A 17,178-nucleotide genomic window follows, 5' to 3' on the forward strand; every position below is an offset into this window, starting at 1 on the left:
GCTGGCATGGTCTGAAGTTTTTAATACTAGCAAATTTTTACTTTTATTGAGGGTGAAAACTGTCTCCGGCTGTAGAAATGGGTAACTATGGGTTAACAGTGTAACTGTGCTTGCTTAGAGAGATATATTGTAACTATAGTCACTACTGTAATGCAAACTCAGTAGAGCAAGGCCATCTCAGAAAGCCCTGCCAAACCTCCTGCTTTCTGCCCCCCCCGCCCCCGCCACCAGTCACTGCCCCTTTGCTTATGTAATTGTGTTTAGATTGATGGCTGTTTCCTCAGTGACTACACTTGCTGTTTCCCCCTCCTATAGAAACATAAAGGTATAAAAATGAGAGTAAACTTCTTTTTGAAGCTTTTTTTAAAAAAATAACTATTATCAAACATACACACATACAGAAATTAAAACCATTCAAAGAAAAGCAATGCAAGGGAAAAAAAACTGCAATAATATTTTGTGTCTAGATGCCCATCGAAACTCTCATGCAGTCATATGTGGAGACATTTCAAAGGTAGCTGAATCTAGAGTTTTTGCTGCTGGGAGCAAGGATGTGATGCTAGGATTGATTCACTGTGCAATGCTAAGATGAAAAGTGTAAATGTGGGTAGCCTGAGTAAGATATAAGGGACAGAAAGAACTGTGGTCTTATCTCTTGTTGCTTGCTGCTTTTCTGTCTCCTGCCTGCCAAGAACTGTCTCCTCTGTAATGCCCTTCTGCCTCTTGCCATTCTGCCTTAGAGCCAGCCAATTATGGACTGAAACCTCTACAAACTGAGCTAAATAAGTTCTTTCCCCTTTAACTTTGGGTGTCATAATATTTCACCTCAGCAACCAGAGAAAAAGTAACACAACATCTAAAATGCATTTTATAAATCAATGCATCTAGGATAAAACTGGGATTACCTCTTAGGACAACACTGAAAATATTGATATAAAACCTGTGCATTATGCAACCTAGTAATCTCACATTCATGGTGCTCTATCCCAAAAGTGGTTTGGGACAAAGTGCATGGAGGGTGTGGTGTGTATGTGAGGGAAGTAATCCTAAAACATCCCTAAAGGATAACGGGGAAAGAAAGACAAAAGTGAAGTGCCCCACTTACCAGCTCCTTTCCATGAGGGGATCAGGATGACAAACCTAATTTACCCTCCCCTTCAGAGGTAGAATGTCAAGAGGGTAGGGGCTGAGACATCTTCAGGCATATTAAATACCTGATTAACAAATGGATTAGGGCAGAATGTGCTGCTGTGACCCCCTGAGGTGGCGTCTTGGGAGGGAATCTGCGGCAGTTGTCTGGGGTGTGCACGGGAAGGGCTTTGACAGTCGATTCTATGTGCAGTGGAACCTGGGTCCCCCGTCCTCTAAATGGCTGTGTGCTTCACCAAAGCAGGCAATAAGGGAGGCCTAAGGCAGAGGTGCTGAGCTGTCAGGCCGACACAGAGGGGCCCCTTAGGAGGCCCCTCAGGCCTCACAGAGATCTGAGTACAGCGCAGAGACACACATGCCTCTGGAGACTCACAGGCTGCACACAGAGCTGCAGGGTGGGCTCTGCACAGTGGGCTGAGAGGGGCCACACTCCTCATAACTCTGCACCCATAATACTCATGGTCAGGGACACCCAGGCCCAAAGAGCAGCTAGTCACCGAGGGGTCTTCATGGCCTCTTTTTCTGATGAGCCATGTAAGTCCCCAAAGCCACCGGCCAGCTGGGACGGAGGGATTGGGACAAGGCCTCACTTTCCCTCCTCTGTGCTTCCTAAGCACCCGGCCTCCCTGGGATTGCCTGAGAGTGCGACAAGATCCACCTGCATAGTGCTGAGGAGGATCCAGGTCCCCTGAGAGTCTTCAGGACAGCGTCTAGTGCTTGCTGGCCTGACGGGGAAGCCAGGCTGGCTCCTCCTGGGAACTGACCTCATGAACCACACACTCCCCAGGGAGAATTGATCCCCAGAGCCCTGGGCCAGCTCAGGCCCACCCACCAGCTCCCCACACGGGCCTTCCTCAGAGCCCTAAGGTGGCTCCGTCCACCTGGGCTGCCCAGCCCCTGCTCTCCATTCTGAGGCCTGCAACATCCCCACCTCTATTCCTCTTTTTTGCTGGGAGACTGGAGTCATGGCCACCTGAGTGGGACTCGAAGGCAGCCGAGTTCGTTGCGTGCTCAGGTAGCTTCTTAATAGATGCAGCAGTCTGTCCCCAGCTCCTGGGCTGAAGTCCCCTGCAGTTCAGATCCAGGTTAAAAGGCTGCATTGTCCCTCACTGCCAGTGCCTTTTGAACTCACGTTTCCTTGGAAATTCTCACTCAAATTGCAGAGTTCAGTAGGGCAGTGAACTCTTTGTGTCCACATGTTCCCAGTGTGTAAATGGGACGACAAAAGAGCTGTGGCCTGACACACTCCCCCACACAACAGCGAAGACACACAGACCTGAATGAACTCTAAGATGAAGACAGGAAGGGGGAGCACCTTAGGGCAAAGTCACTGTTCCTGGTGGGATGACAGTGGCTATGTCCTTTCTCTCATCCTTCATTTATATTAGATTATTTCACTGCAATAAATACTTCTTGGTGGACAACAACACCTGGATGACTTACTGAATAGGTGAATGAAAATTGGATAGGATCTATCTAGGATTTTCTCTTCTACAGAAAACAAGATTCATCAGTCCCTGCCACGATTCTGTGGCCAAAGAGAACAGGGATTGCAGTACTGTGAGTCATGTAGACTAGGTAAATGACAGGGTCCTAACATGAGTGGTGGCCCGGGAATAGCAGCAGGGGAGAGGGGAGGAATCACTTACGGGTACAGCACTGAGGAAAATGCTCTGGAACTGGACAGCGGTGACAGGGGCACAGCACTGAGAAGGCACTTCATGCCACCAAGCTGATTGTTTAGAACAAAACCAAAATCTTTTATTTAAAAAATAGTTCTATTATTTACATAAACCCAGAAAATAAGAGCAAAACTATATGCCAAAACATGACCAAGAGTAATGGAGGGGAATGGCAGGGGTGGGGCAGGAGCTTGCCCCTTCTGGAGCTCAGGAGCTGATGCCCGCCGTGCAACCACCAGGATCCCCAGCTGTGCAGCTGGTGGAGAAGGGGTTCCTGGCGCTGCCTCTGGCTGTGGTGCCAGAGCTGGGGAGGGAGCTGCAGGTGGAGCTGGCACAAGCTCTACAGGTGGGACTTCAGCTTGGGCTGCAGCTGGCCCTGCAGCTGCAAGAGAAAAAAATCATCACAAATTGTCCATGCTCCTTCCTGGGACCAAACCTTCCTGCTGCCTGCCAGAGAGCTCTGTGCACACAGCCACCCCCAGGAAGTCTTCTCAGCCTGCATCCACCCACCAACTGCTGAGGGTCTCAGTATTCCCGGGTCACCCAGAACCCGGAAGCTCTCTCTGTGTCCAAAGGCCCATCCCCTACCCACATGCACACAGACCCATACCCCTTTCCTCATCGATGGGCTCTGCCTCCATGGGCTCAGCTTGCTCTTGCTGGCCCAGGAGTTCAGCTAGGATATTCTCCTGGGAGTGCAGCTCCAGCGATGAGTCAAGGACAGAAGACGTGGATCCGGGGAAGGCAGGTGGACAGCAGAATGAGAGGCCTGGCCTTTCCTCCCACACTACCTGTTCGGGGCACCCACAGCAATGGACACATGAGCTTCCTGCCCAGTCTGTGCATGGTCTGGCCCCATCCTCTCCCCATGTCCAGTGGAGCAGTCCTGGCCCAGGCAGTCCTGAGAGCCTGAGAGAAGGTTCCATGGGAGGCAGTCCTTGTTCTGTGCTGTGACCACCTCTGCCTTCCTCAGGGCAGCCTGAGACACTGTCTCTCTGCTTGTCCCCACTGTCAGCTCCACGAGGACAGAGACTGGCATCTGCTCTCTGCTTGCACTCAAGGGCACAGGGCTGCTGCTCCATAACTCACTATCTGAGAAGTGAGAGACACTCTGCAACTGTTCCACCCTTCCTCTCCTCAGGCTTTCGCTCATGTAGCGATGTGGTGCCCAATGTCTGTGCCTCCTCTGGGCTCCTCTTGCACTGTTGTGAATCCACATCTAGGGAGGCCAGGAGGGGTCTCATCTACTGCAATGTGAGTAATGCCTGCTCTGCTGGCCAGGGTGACTGTATGGGCCCCAAATAGCATTGGAATCCCAGAGGGCAGGGGTCGCATCTGCTCTGGTTATCTGACCATGGTCAGTGCCCAGAAAAGTGTCTGCAAATAGGGTGTCTTCATGTACATTTGTTCACTGATGTACCCACCCGCTCTTCTGAGTGGGCCTGGGCCCTTTGCATCCCCCAAGGATTCCTGTGCTGTGCCCACCCTGAACCCCATAGAGTGACTCTGCAATCTCCTGCACAGTGAACACAACACCTTTCTCCCAATGGCAGGGGTCAGTGTAGGGGAGGCAAAGCTTCCCAGTGGGGATGAAAATCATCTGTAAGAATCAGCTTGTCTTCCACAGGGCCAAGGCCAGGGTGGACATTTATGACAGAGATCCCATTTCATCCTACAATCGTGGTATGATTCTCCTCGCACCTGTCTGTTCCGAGTTGCAAACTGAGGCTGAGGCTGAGGCAGGTGCTTGCTCATTCCAAGACTTGGAGCCACAGTGGCCAAGGCTCACTGTGCTGCTGAGAGCAGAACTCACCTTCCCAGCATCCTGTCATGTAGGGAAGCGATGCAGATCCCGGAGGAGTCTGGGAAGGAGACGCCACAGACGGGGCAGCTACCCGGGATGGGCTTCTCCAGGGGCTTCGATGGGGTGCACCACCAGCCTGTCTTCACTATCCTCACCAGGCAGGCCTGTGACAGGCTCTCCGCCACCTGATTTCCAATCTGTGATGGGACAGTGGGGAGACATGGAATGAGGTCTCAATCATTAGGAAGGTTTGTGGATTAAAACTTGATCAAACTCTAAATTGTCCATAATGGCTCGTACCAGAGCAGCACAGGAGGCCCCAGCTGAAAACAATGAGCCTCATATTAAAAGCTAAATTTCAGAAGGGAGGGCTGGGGATTTAGCTCAGTGGCACCGTGCCTGGCTCACAAGTGCAAGGTCCCAAGTTCGATCCCGGTACAAAAGAAAAAAAAATTTCGGAAGGGACACCTAGAAATAGTAACATATACAGGCTGCTTGTTAGCTGAGAAGAGGCTGTATGTAAATCGGTGCGTGAAGAGCAACAACGCACGAGTCCCGCGACCCCTCCCAGGGTAGAGATGAATAAACAGAGGCTCCTCCTGGGACCCCAGGGCCATTTATGAGGCCACACAGAATGTTCCCCAGGTTCCTGTTGAAATGGCCCAGGAAGAGTCAGGTCCAGCTTCCTTTCCCATGTGAGGCTGAACGGCTGTGTTCACTGCTCCCTTGTGGAAGGTCATTTAGCCTGGGGATCTTGGACATCTAACGAGTGCCACATGGACACCTGGGCCAGGAGATACAAGGAGGTGAAATGACAGAATGAAATTATGAGAGGATCGAAGTGACACCTTGTCCTTGTCCCTTTTCTGATGTTCCCACCAACATGTGGACAGTGACCTTGCCCCTGGCCATGGTGGAGGCTGAGCAGAGAGGATGTGTCGGTTGAGGACAAGGGGCCCGGATTCCTTCGGCACCAGGACCCTGGCCCCCTGTTTACCAAGCCCTGCATGGAGATAGTGAAGGTATTATCTGTCCCCCAAGGGTCCTCTCTGTCGTCCTGTGGACTCAGTACAGAACCCCTTCTGCTCACACACATACCCTGTGCCTGATCAGGAACCTGTTGTTGTCATGGGCCCCGGTGTCTGTCCCAGCACAGGGCACACAGGCCCCAGTGACCAGCTCCAGACTGATGTCCTGTGTGCAGCTCTGTTGGGACAGTGCCCGCAGCTGGCAGGAAGCACGAGGCTCTGCCTCACCACAGTTTGTGAGGTTTCTGCCCCAGATAACCTTGTGCTCTCGAAACACAGACAGCTCTGTTATAGGCTTCTGCCCCACGAGGACAGGAGATGGCTCTGCCGGCTGTGGATCATCAGTGGGCACTGCCCTTCTCCTCCTGCCAGCCCTGCCATGGGGGGCCATGTGACAGGACCCCAGGCTCCCAGCCTCCCGGCACCAGTTCCTGCCCAGGAGGAACTTCACTCATACTGGGTCCCCTATCACACCCCACCACTCAGACACTGAGGAAGAAGGGTGGGAGTCTTGCAGGGGACTCACAGAGGTGGCCAATCCTAAATGGTCCTGTCCTGGACTCAGTGGCTCCGAGTGTGTGGTGGCCAGGCCCAGGGAGACCTGCCCTGGGCTCCCTCTCATCTCAGGGCCAGTGGTCGCTGGGTCTGGTGAGACCTGCCCTGTGCTGCCCATGAGGGCAGGAAGGTTCCTGGCCAGTGGCCTGGAGCGTCTGGACCCAGTGATCCATCCTCTCACTCACTCCCAAGTGCTTTCCCTGGGCGGGGTCCTGAGGCTGCGGCCTGGAGGCCTGGGAAAGCAGCACAGCATGTTCGCTGCTGACTGTCTCCAGCCAAGTGACTGTTAGGCGACCGTCGCTAGACTGTTCTGAGTTCTGTTTGGACCTGTTGCCAAGGAAGTGAGGTCATGTGCTGGGGTCCATAAGCTGAGCCTCCCACTCTAATTAGAAGACCCTGTGGCCCCCTTCCCTTTCACACTGGAATAAATCTGTGGGCTCCTTAGAAACAGCAATGGAAGAGTAGAAAACCTGTGTGTGGTGCTAGAGTTTGATGCACTTTAAGTTTTTTGGTTTTGTTTTGGTTTTGGTTTTGGTACTGGAGATCAAATTCAGGACCTTGCACTCTCGAGGCAGGTGCAGTGCCACTGAGCTAAATCCCCGGCCAGATGAACTTTAAGTTTTAATGTACAAATACATAAATGCTTAAGATGCAGCAGGCACAGTGGGCAGTGTGCTTTTCCATCTAAAAGGTTCATTCTCTCTTAAGACACAGGCCTCAGTGTCAGCACTTAGAGATCTGTTGGATTTTAGGGTGATTTTCTTTCTTGGATTGACTTCAGTTTGAGTTCAATTCCAATAGGGACTATGGAGATGTTATAAAAATGTCCATCATAATTTTCCTTAAATGTGGAGTTCCTTGCAACACCCAATAGTCAATGTCTGTTTGAGTTGACTAGAGGCACAAGACTACTAACTCCAAGGGACTAAAACATGTTTAAGAGGAGATGTTTTGTCAGCTCAGACAGAGATAGACCTTAGGGAAAACAAGGAAGCTCCCTAGGGGACAATCAGGTAAAAGTTAATTATTCAGCCAAACTGTCATCATGGCTTGCCTGCCTGTCTTGCTACCTAAGACACATTTGTGTTTAGCAGGACTCTATGCCTGTGTTGTTCTTCAATAAATCTGGGGGTTTGAGTCAGTTCAGGGCTTCACTCCATTCCAAGGAAGTCCTCTGGCCCCCAACAAAGATATTCTCTGTCTCTCTTGTCTTCCTTCATCTCTCCTGTAACAGGGTTTGCCGGCCCAAACTTGGGACTTCAAGGACAAAAAAGTTTCAAATTATAACCCTTGGATGTCCCTGAGTGGAGGGGTCATAGCAGGTTTTCACTTTCAGGTACACATGGATAACTATTCATGCTCAGATACTGAACTCAGTCGCAAAGTGCAGTGTTCAGTGCTGTGACGTAGTGTGAGGGGACAGCAGATGGTGAGTGCAAGGTGCAGTCTTTGTGGGGCTGTGGAGGTCATCGATCGCCAAAGAACACATTCACACATCACTTGAGAACTTTTCTTGTGGCCACTGCTATCCCCTCCTGGCCTCCCATCCCAAGCAGATTATGTGCTTTGTGTCTGTGGTAGAGAGTTTGCCTTTCTAGAGGGGATGGAGCTGGGACCATTCAGTATAAATCTTTATTGCGGTAAAACCAGGCTGGGTTTCATGTGTGCTTCTTCTTGTCAGGGGCGGAGCCATCATGGGCCATTGTGTGGGTGGGGCACAAACAAACTGTTCCTACATCCGTCTACAAACATCTCTTTGCTCTGTTTCCAGTGTTGACCTCAAAAATGAAGCTGCTGGGATCATTCTTTTTTTTTTTTTTTTTTTTTTTTGCTGGTATCATTCTTATACATGTGTTTGTATGGTGGAGACTTTCATTTCTTTTTTTTTTCCCATTAAGTTTATTGGTACATTTTAGGTATAAATACAGTTACATTCATCATTCATTATTGGGATCGTGTACCTTTACATGAGTATCTTGGTTTTTATTTTTTCCCCTTCCCCTGCCCTCCCTTCACCCACTCCACCCTTCCCTATCTGCAAAGACTTTGTTTCCATTTTTTTCCTTTTCTCATATTTTTTCTATTCCCTTCTTTCCTTTCCCCTACCCAGCCCACTTCCCCTGCTCCTTTAGACCTTTTCTTCCTGTTACACAATATCAGTTATACATTTTTAAAATTATAATATCAAGATCTAGGAGACATTACCACAGATTTTACGGAATTTAAACGGATATAGAAAGCATATTACAAAAATGTTTTGAAATAAATTTGACAACTTCTAAGAAGTACCTTGGAAGACAAATTACTGAAACTAACTCTGGAGGAAATATAAAATTTCAATAGCACCTATTAAAGAAAGTATATTCCTAGCTTGAAAACCTACCTATATGACAACAGCAGGCTTATATACGTTTTAACTGATAAACTATATCAAACAATTAAAGCAGAAAAAAGAAGGAACACTTCTCCCCTCATTTTAGGAAATCAACATTGTGCTAATCCTAAAACTGGATAAAGATAATAGAAGAAAAAAGTATAAACATAGATAGAAATTTGTTTAACAAAACAAACTATTGGAAGTCAGATGTGGCAGGATGTAGAAAGTGGTTTTGTTATAGGGATGGCAGTGTTGGTTCAGCATTGGAAGATCCACCCCCAAAAGTCATCATTTTAGCAGAGGAAAGGAAAAAGCCATATGATCCTGTCACTAGTTGGAGAAAAAGTATTGGACTACATTCTACAGCTGTTCATGGTAAAAGCTATCAGGAGACTAGAAGTAGAACAGAACCTTCTCAACAGATCAAAGACATGTACTCCATACTTCCAGTGAGAACGTCTTGTATGAATGGAGAAGATACAATGCTTTCTCCTTAAGGTGGGGAATAAGGGCAGATATGCTTACTCTTTATCTGTCCATTAAACTTTGAAACCTAGTCCCCACCAAAATAGTCTGGCAATAAAATGACACAATTAGGATAGGATTGGCAAGATAGAACCAAAATCTTGCTATGTAGATGAAATGATCATCTACAGAGAAAATACTGAGAAATCTCTAGGAGCCCCTAGAACTTGTACTTGAATTTAGCAGGATTAGAAAACACAAGGTATATATAAAAATTCAGGTCTATGTATACTTCCTATAAATGAAGGATTGGATATTGAAATTTAAAAGTGATGTAGGAGTACAAAGGACCTAGAAAAGTTGAAAAAAAAAAACAGTGTTGGAAGACCTTTAGTACCTAATTTTAAGACTTCTTCTAAAGCTACAGTAATCAAGGCAGTGTTAGTGTAAGGAAAGACATATAGATCATTGGAATAAAACAGTGAATCTAGAAATAGAACCACACATATATGGTCCACTGAGTTTTGAAAGATTATTTAACATTAACATTTTGTAAAATATAAACTCAATTCAAGAGCAGAGGAAAAGATAGTGTTTTCAGCAAGTGACTCTAGAACACCTGGTATCCATATATAAAAAAATAACCTCAACCCTTTATTTCCATACATAAAAATAGCTTGAAAGGATCTATGAACCTAAATATGAAAGACTAAAACTATAAAACTTTAAGAAGAAATTATAAGGAAAAATGTTTATGAATTTAGGGTAGGCAAGAACTTCCTAGGATACAAAAAACCTGATGTATAAAAGAAAAAAATTGATAAATGAGATTGCATCAAAATTTAGAACTTTAAATGACATCGTTAAAATGGAAAGTAGTCATTAAACAGACCATATTTACAATGCATATAACCTATGACCAGAATATATAAAGAACTGTTACAGCTCATTAATAAACAACCCAATTAAAAAGTAGACACAGGAAGATGATAGACAGTTCAGCACAAGAAAAGGTGTGCAACACTAGAATCAGAAAAATACTAATCAGTACAATAACAAGATTGAATTATACACTCATTAGGGAGATGAAGTTAAAAGTTTTAAAAGCCTTGTCATGACTTTTTCTTTTTGTTGGATTCTCCCCTTTTGTGTTTAATTTGTCACATACAACGGATTCCTGCTGCTGGGCTTCCTGGGGTTGTGATCCTCATTGTCTTTTCCTAGGGTATTGTCTAAAATTTTTTGGAGTGCTGGTTTGATATTCATGAAGTTCCTAAGGTGCTCGTTGTCATGAAAGTATCTTATTTCTCCATCAATTTTTAAAGATATTTTTGCAGGGTACATCAATCTGGGTTGGAGGCTGTTTTCCTTTAGGGCTTGAAATACATCACTCCAAGCTCTTCTTGCCTTGAGGGTTTGCACTGAGACGTCTGCTGTGATCCTGATGGGCTTTCCTTTGTATGTGATTCGTTTCTTTTCTCTCACTGCTTGTAGAATTTTGTTCTTCTGTTGGGTGTCTGGAATCCTAACTATTATATGCCTATGTGTAGATTTTTTTTGATCAAGGCTAGTTGGAGTCCTGTATGCCTCACATATCTGTATGTCAAGTTCTTTTCCCCTGTTTGGGAAGTTGTCTGCCATCACTTCTGTGAAAAGGTTTTTTTTTATGTCATCTGCACTCTCTCCTGCTTCTTCATTGACTCCGATCAGTCTTACGTTATTCTTCTTTGCATTGTCTAGCAGGGGCTGGATTGATTTCTTGTGTTCCCTTACAATTTTGAAGCAATTTTTCTTTTCCTGTTCACTAATTGCAATCTTATCTTCTATATCTGAAATTCTGTTCTCATATTGGTTCATTCTGCTGCATAGACTTTCTATGGAGTTTTTAATCTCCTGGAAATCTGTTTGTATCTTTTTATGGATCCCATTTGTTTCCTGTGTTGGGATTCCATCATGTTCCTAGATCCTCTATCTTTTTATCTGTGTCCTCTCTAGATTTATTAATCATGTCTTGCACTATGGGCACAATCTCTGCTGTTATGTGAGAAATTATTTCTGATTTCATTTTTTCCAGACCCTCTTTTGTTGCCAATTCAGGGAGTCCAGGTTGTTGAGTGTTCCATCTCAGAGTGTTCCATCTCATTTCACTTTGGGGTTGCTGTAGGTGATCTGGAAATCTGTTTTTGAGGCTTGTTTACATATCTTCTCATTTTCACAGGGGCGGGCGGTGCTGCTGGTGCCCACACGGCTCACCTCTGCCATGGGAGTAGTAGAATGGTGCCCAGGGAGCCTCCTCCTGGGTGGTGTGATTGGCTCACCTCCTCTGCCCTGGGAGCAGTGGAATGGTGGTTTTCTCAAATAATTACCATATGTGGAAAAAAATCACATTATACTTTTAGATATCAGCATTGCTAAAATCAGGAGGAGTATGGTTATTAAAGAGTAACTTATAGGAACAACTCAAGGTTTCATCTACGTGGGAAATGAAAACTGGAATAGAAAAAAAAAAATGAAAAACAGCTGGAGATTTAGCTCAGTGGTTCCAGTGCCTACCTCGCAAGCACAAGGTCCTGAGTTTGATCCCCGGTACCAAAAAAAAAAAAAAAAAAGAAAACTGGAATAGAGATTTTGTTTCTACTTTACATCAATTAGTGTTTTACCTCAGGTGGTACCCAAAACAACCTTCATTTTCAGTGACTTAAAAGATTCACAGACTCAAAGCTTTTATTTATTTTTTTTTCAAAGCTTTTATATTCATGTATATTATATCAAAAAGATATGGGCTAAAATCAACTAAAAAATGCATACAGGGCAAAATCTAGGAGATAGCAGGCAGAAGCTTCCAATTGTCTTCTTCCAGTGAAGTCATATAGACAGTTTCATATAGGGAACGAGAAAGAAGTTACTAGAATCCCTGCAGTGGGTCCTGGTCTCTTCTGAGCCATGACAGCATAAGGCTAATTAAAGAATAAAGACAAGAAACAAGACTTAGAGAAAAATCTGGGTCTTAGGACTGATCAGTGCTGCTCTGGGCAGCAAAGACAAAGGCCCCCAAGCACATCCAGTATTTATTGAATACCACCATGGGAAGGAATAGGGAGCAGGGTGTGCTTTGAAGGCATCTAGTGAAATACTGCCAAACACCTGGCATGATAGTGCCAGGCAGGGCTCTGAGGGAGGAAGCACTGTTTATCTTGCTTGGGTAGAGCAAACAGGTACTGGGACAGGGTGCAATTAGCAAGCAACCCATCGGGTCAGTGAGAAGCCATAAGACATGGGAAAGGATTTTAATTGGGGTCACACTGACCTCAGCTGCAGGTAACTCACCAGAGCCCTGCCACTTCATAGATCAGGGCTTAGGCCTTGGTGGAGCCATTGGAGGAGGAGCTATACTCACCCAGTCTGCCATCTGACATGTCCGTTTGAGTAGGGCTTCAGTCTGATCCCCTAATATAAAACAATGTTGCCAAATTATGGAAACCAAGAAGCATGTGCCACTTATAGCCTGCTAGTTCTGGGCAGGGATGTCTGCTACAGCTTTGTTCTCCCAAAATACATGGCAACATTCTCAGAGTATTGCCAATGAAAGTTGTTCTTCAAAGTCTTGGTATCTGGGCATATAGGTATGCCTGAGAGCCCATGTGGATTTTCTTCAGTCTTCAGCCCCTGCAGAGGTCAAACTGATACACTACATGGCTCAAGTCCTGCACCATACATTGTTATCTTAGACTATCAAGCATGATCTAAGGCCCCCAGGTAATCAGAAACACTCTTATCAGGCAGTATATTTCAAGGACTTAGAGGTTATCTTCCAGGAGCCAAGCAAGGGCCAAACATTTCTTCTGCAAAGTGAAAGGTTTGCACAATCAAGACCTCCTTTACTGCAGTGGTGTTTTGTTTGTATCAGTTGAATGTGCTGTATATTGCTTACCACATGGCCCCTAGTGAAGGTGTCAGTTTGCCACTGTATTTCCCTTAAAGCATGGATTTGACCATAAATTTGCTTAGTGGGCTTCTGATTCAGCATTATTACTTTAATGCTTAGTTTTATTATGTAAGTGTAATAAAAGCAATGCTTAATTCATAAAGACCTTCTTGTAGGTCTGGTTCATAAAACTAGAGTCATGCAATAACTACAATTTAGAAGTTAACTTTTTTTTGAGGCTTTGTGAAGTCCATAACATTATCTTAGCTCACATACTCAAATTAGGAGCAAAGAACCATTCAATTCACCTCTGCCAAGTTGCTTGGACTAGGTTGATAATGAACTTGCTCTGCATACTTTCATGAGAGTTTTGGCATGATAATGATTTACAAGTTGATTTGTTAATTATTACCTATACAAAAGAAAACAGATTCTCACTGAACCTATGCAAATAGCCACAGGACTATGAAAAGTAAAGGAACTTTACTTGTATAATATTTAGCCATTTTTACCATAGTATACTTTTTTATTAGTATGTATTTGAAGTACATAGTGATGACATTTATCTTGAGGACTTGGTACATGTACATAACATATCTTAATTCTTTTTACATCCCATTCCCTTCACTTTCCTCCTGGATGCATTTTCCCCCTACCCTCCCTCCTCACTCCTTCCATCTGTATTTTCCTATTATCTATCTTTTATTTTGCTCTTTATTTATATTTTGGGTTTCTCATATAAGAAGCCATGTGATATTTAAGTTGTGTGTCTGATTTATTTCATTTAACATTATGGCCTCATGGTGCATCCATTGTCCTGCAAATAACTCAAGTTTATCCTGCTTTATGGCAGAGTAGTACTCATTATCTACACATTACCGCATTTTCTTTTCTTTTTAATGCTGTCTTGTTTCCCTGTGCTCCAATCCCATTTCGTTAACAAAACTACAACTGCTCACCTTCTTTGTCCCAGTCCACATACAACATTGTCAACAATGTCAATAGTATACTCAGCTGTTCTTTATCCATTCATCTGTTGATGGGCATATAGACCACTTTTAGCTATTGTGAATTGTGTGGCTATAAACATGGATATGCATGTCACTGTAATATGATACTTTAACTCTTTCAGGAAGATAAGAGTGGAATAGCTGGGTCAAATTGAATTTCTTATTTTAGTTTTTTGAGGAATCTCCATGCTGATTTCCATAATGGTGGTACTATTTTCCATTCCCAACAATGAAGAAGGGTTCTGTTTTCCCCACAGCCATGCCAGGATTTGTTGTTATCTGATTTCTTGATGATAGCCATTCTTTCTGGAGTAAGATGGTACCTCAGTATTGTTTTAATTTGCATTTTTCTAAGGGCTAGAGACCCTGAACATTTTTTCATGTATTTATTGGCCATTTGTACTTCTGAGAAGTCTGTTCACTTTGGTTGCCCATTGTTTGATGGGGACTTTTCTTTTCAGGGGCCTAATTTTATGTTATTTTATTTGGAGTTCTTTTTTTTTGTACTGGGGATTGAACTCAGGGCCTTATGCTTGCGAGGCAGGTGGTGGAACCACTGAACTAAATCCCCAGCTGGAGTTCTTTATATATTCTAGATATTAGTCCTCTGGACAAGGAATCGTCAGCAACAAATTTTTTCCCATTCTGTAGGTTGTCTCTTCACTCTGTTGTTTCCTTTGCTGTACAGAAGATTTTTAAATTTGATACGATGCCATTTGTTGATCATTTTTGTTTTCTCTTGTGCAATTGAAGCCCTATTCAGAAAGTCCTTGTCTATGCTTATATCTTCAAGAGTTTTGCCTATTTCATCTTGCAGCAGATTAAATGTTTCTATTTTAAAATTTAGATCTTTGATCGATTTTTATTTTAGTTTGGTACATGGTCAGAGATATGGGTCTAGTTTATGCTTAGCTTATGCATATGGGTAGGCAATTTTCAAAGAACCACTTGGTTTTTAAAAAAATTTTTAAATTTTTTTTTGTATTAAATTCTTTTCTTGGTACATTGTAGGTATACAACACAATTACATTTCTCATTGGGAATTGTACCTTTACATAATGCATCTTGGGTCTTATTTTTTCCCCATTCCTAGCCCTCCCTTCACCCCCTCCACCCTTCCCTATTTACAAAGACTTTATTTCCATTTTTTCCATTTCTCAGCATTTTTCCTTTCCCTTCTTTCCTTTCCCCTGCCCCTCCCACTACCCCTACCCCTTTAGACCTTTTCTTCCTATTTTACATTATCGATTATTCATTCTAATCATTGGTACATTTTAGGTATACAATATAATGACATTCATCATTGGAAATTTGCACCTTTACATAGTCTCTCTTGGTTCTTATTTTTCACCCTTGCCCAGCCCTCACTTCAACCCCTCCAGTCCTCCCTATTTACAAAGATTTTGTTCCTGTTTTTCCATTTTCTCATATTAATCCCATTCCCTTCTATCCTTTCCCCTAGCCATCCCACTTCCTTCCCCTTTGCCCCTTTTCTTCCTATTTCACATGACCTATTATACATTTAGTCCTTATTTACACTTTCAGTTTCTCACACCAGAGAAACTATTCGGTATTTACACATGTGTGTCCTATTTATTTCACTTAAGAGTATTGCCTCAATGTGCATCCACTTAGCTATAAATGTCTCTAATTTCTCATTTTTTATGGCTGAGTAGTACTCCATTTTATAAAAAAACCACATTTTCTTGATCCAGTCTCCAGTTGATAGGCATTTGTGCTGTTTCCAAGTTTTAGCTATTACAAACTGTGCTGCTATGAACATGGGTGTACATATATCACTGTGGTATGATTCTTTTAATTCTTTGGGGAAGATCCCCAGCAGTGGAATAGCGGGGTCAAATGGGACTTCCAGTCATAGTTCTTTGAGGTATCTCCATACTGATTTCCACAGTGCTTGCACCAGTCTACACTCCCACCAGCAGTGGAGCAGGGTTCCTCTTCCCCCACAGCCCCGCCAGCATCTGTTATTGGTTGATTTCATGATAGCAGCCATTCTTTCTGGAGTGAAGTGGAATCTCAGCATTGTTTTCATTTGCATCTCTCGAATGACCAGTGATGTTGAACATTTTTTCATGTATTTATTTGCTATTTCTACTTCTTTGTCTGAGAAATGTCTGTTCATTTCAGATGCCCATTTTTGGATTGGGCCTTTAAATTTGGGAGGTCTGATCTTTTGAAGTTCTTTATATATTCCAGATAGTAGACCTTTGTCTGAGGAAGAGCAGGTGAAGATTTTTTCCTACATTGTGGATTGTCTCTTCACACTGCTGGTGGTTTCTCTTGCTGTGCAGAAGCGTATTAATAAGAAGAGATCCCACTTGTTGATTGTTGGTGCTAGTTCATGGGCAACTGAGGTTTTGTTCATAAAAATCTTTTCCTACACCGATGTCTTCAAGGGTTCTACCTAACCTCTGTTCCAACTGGTTCAGAGTTTCTATTTTAATATTTAGATCTTTAATCCATTTTGATTTTAGTTTAGTGCATGGTAAGAGATACAGGTCTAGTTTTAATCTTTGGCAAGTTGAAGCCCAATTTTTCCAGCACCATTTATTAAAGAGGCTATCTTTCCTCCAGTGAGGGTGTGTGGCTCCTTTGTCGAAGATGAGATGGCTGAGTGTGTCTGGCGTTGTTTCTGCATCTTCTAATCTGTTCCACTGGAAAAGGTAGACAATTTTTTTTTTTTGTACCGGGGATTGAACTTGGGCCCTTGCGCTTGCGCAGCAGGCCGCGAAACCACTGAGCTAAATCCCTGCCACTCAAAGGACCACTTGTTAAAGAAGGTATCTTTCCTCCAGCATAAATTTTTGGCCCCTTTATCAAAGATCAGGTAGCTGAATGTGCTTGGAGTTGTTTCTACATCCTCTATTCTACTCCGTTGATCTACATATCTGTCTGTCTGTCTTCCTTCCTTCCTTCCTTCCTTCCTTTCTTCCTTTCTTTCTTTTTTTTCTTTTTGCCAATACTCCCCTGTTTTTATTGTGGTAACCTTGTAGTATAACTTGAAGTCCGGAATTGTGATTCCTCTTGCCTTGCTCTTATTGCCTAGGATTGCTTTTGCTATTCTAGGTCTCTTCTGGTTCATTTTGAATTTTAGGATTGTTTTCTCTAGATCTGTGAGGAATGCTGATAGCATTTTTATTGGGATTATGTTAAATCTATTTA

The 17,178-nt window shown here is 43.9% G+C and overlaps 1 protein-coding gene and 1 long non-coding RNA gene across 4 annotated transcripts in view; one reads left to right on the forward strand and one right to left on the reverse strand.

Moving 5' to 3' along the window:
• Ccdc162 (uncharacterized) overlaps positions 1-17,178 on the forward strand; it is a 213,248-nt gene that overhangs the window by 9,433 nt on the left and 186,637 nt on the right. The window lies entirely within an intron of this gene.
• On the reverse strand, positions 2,680-6,536 carry LOC147828707 (uncharacterized). Of its 2 annotated transcripts, none has more exons than XR_015450315.1 (4): positions 6,190-6,536; positions 4,645-4,832; positions 3,442-4,050; positions 2,680-3,213 (listed from the first exon to the last, which is right to left on the reverse strand). It is a non-coding gene; the product is annotated as an uncharacterized LOC147828707 (long non-coding RNA). The 2 variants fall into 2 exon arrangements; XR_015450316.1 differs by having other exon boundaries at positions 2,690-3,213; positions 3,442-3,622; positions 6,190-6,533.

This window comes from Heterocephalus glaber, unplaced genomic scaffold (assembly GCF_053883595.1).
Source record: "Heterocephalus glaber isolate CG9 unplaced genomic scaffold, H.glaber_assembly_v1.0 deba00000942, whole genome shotgun sequence".
Lineage (NCBI taxonomy): Eukaryota > Metazoa > Chordata > Mammalia > Rodentia > Bathyergidae > Heterocephalus > Heterocephalus glaber.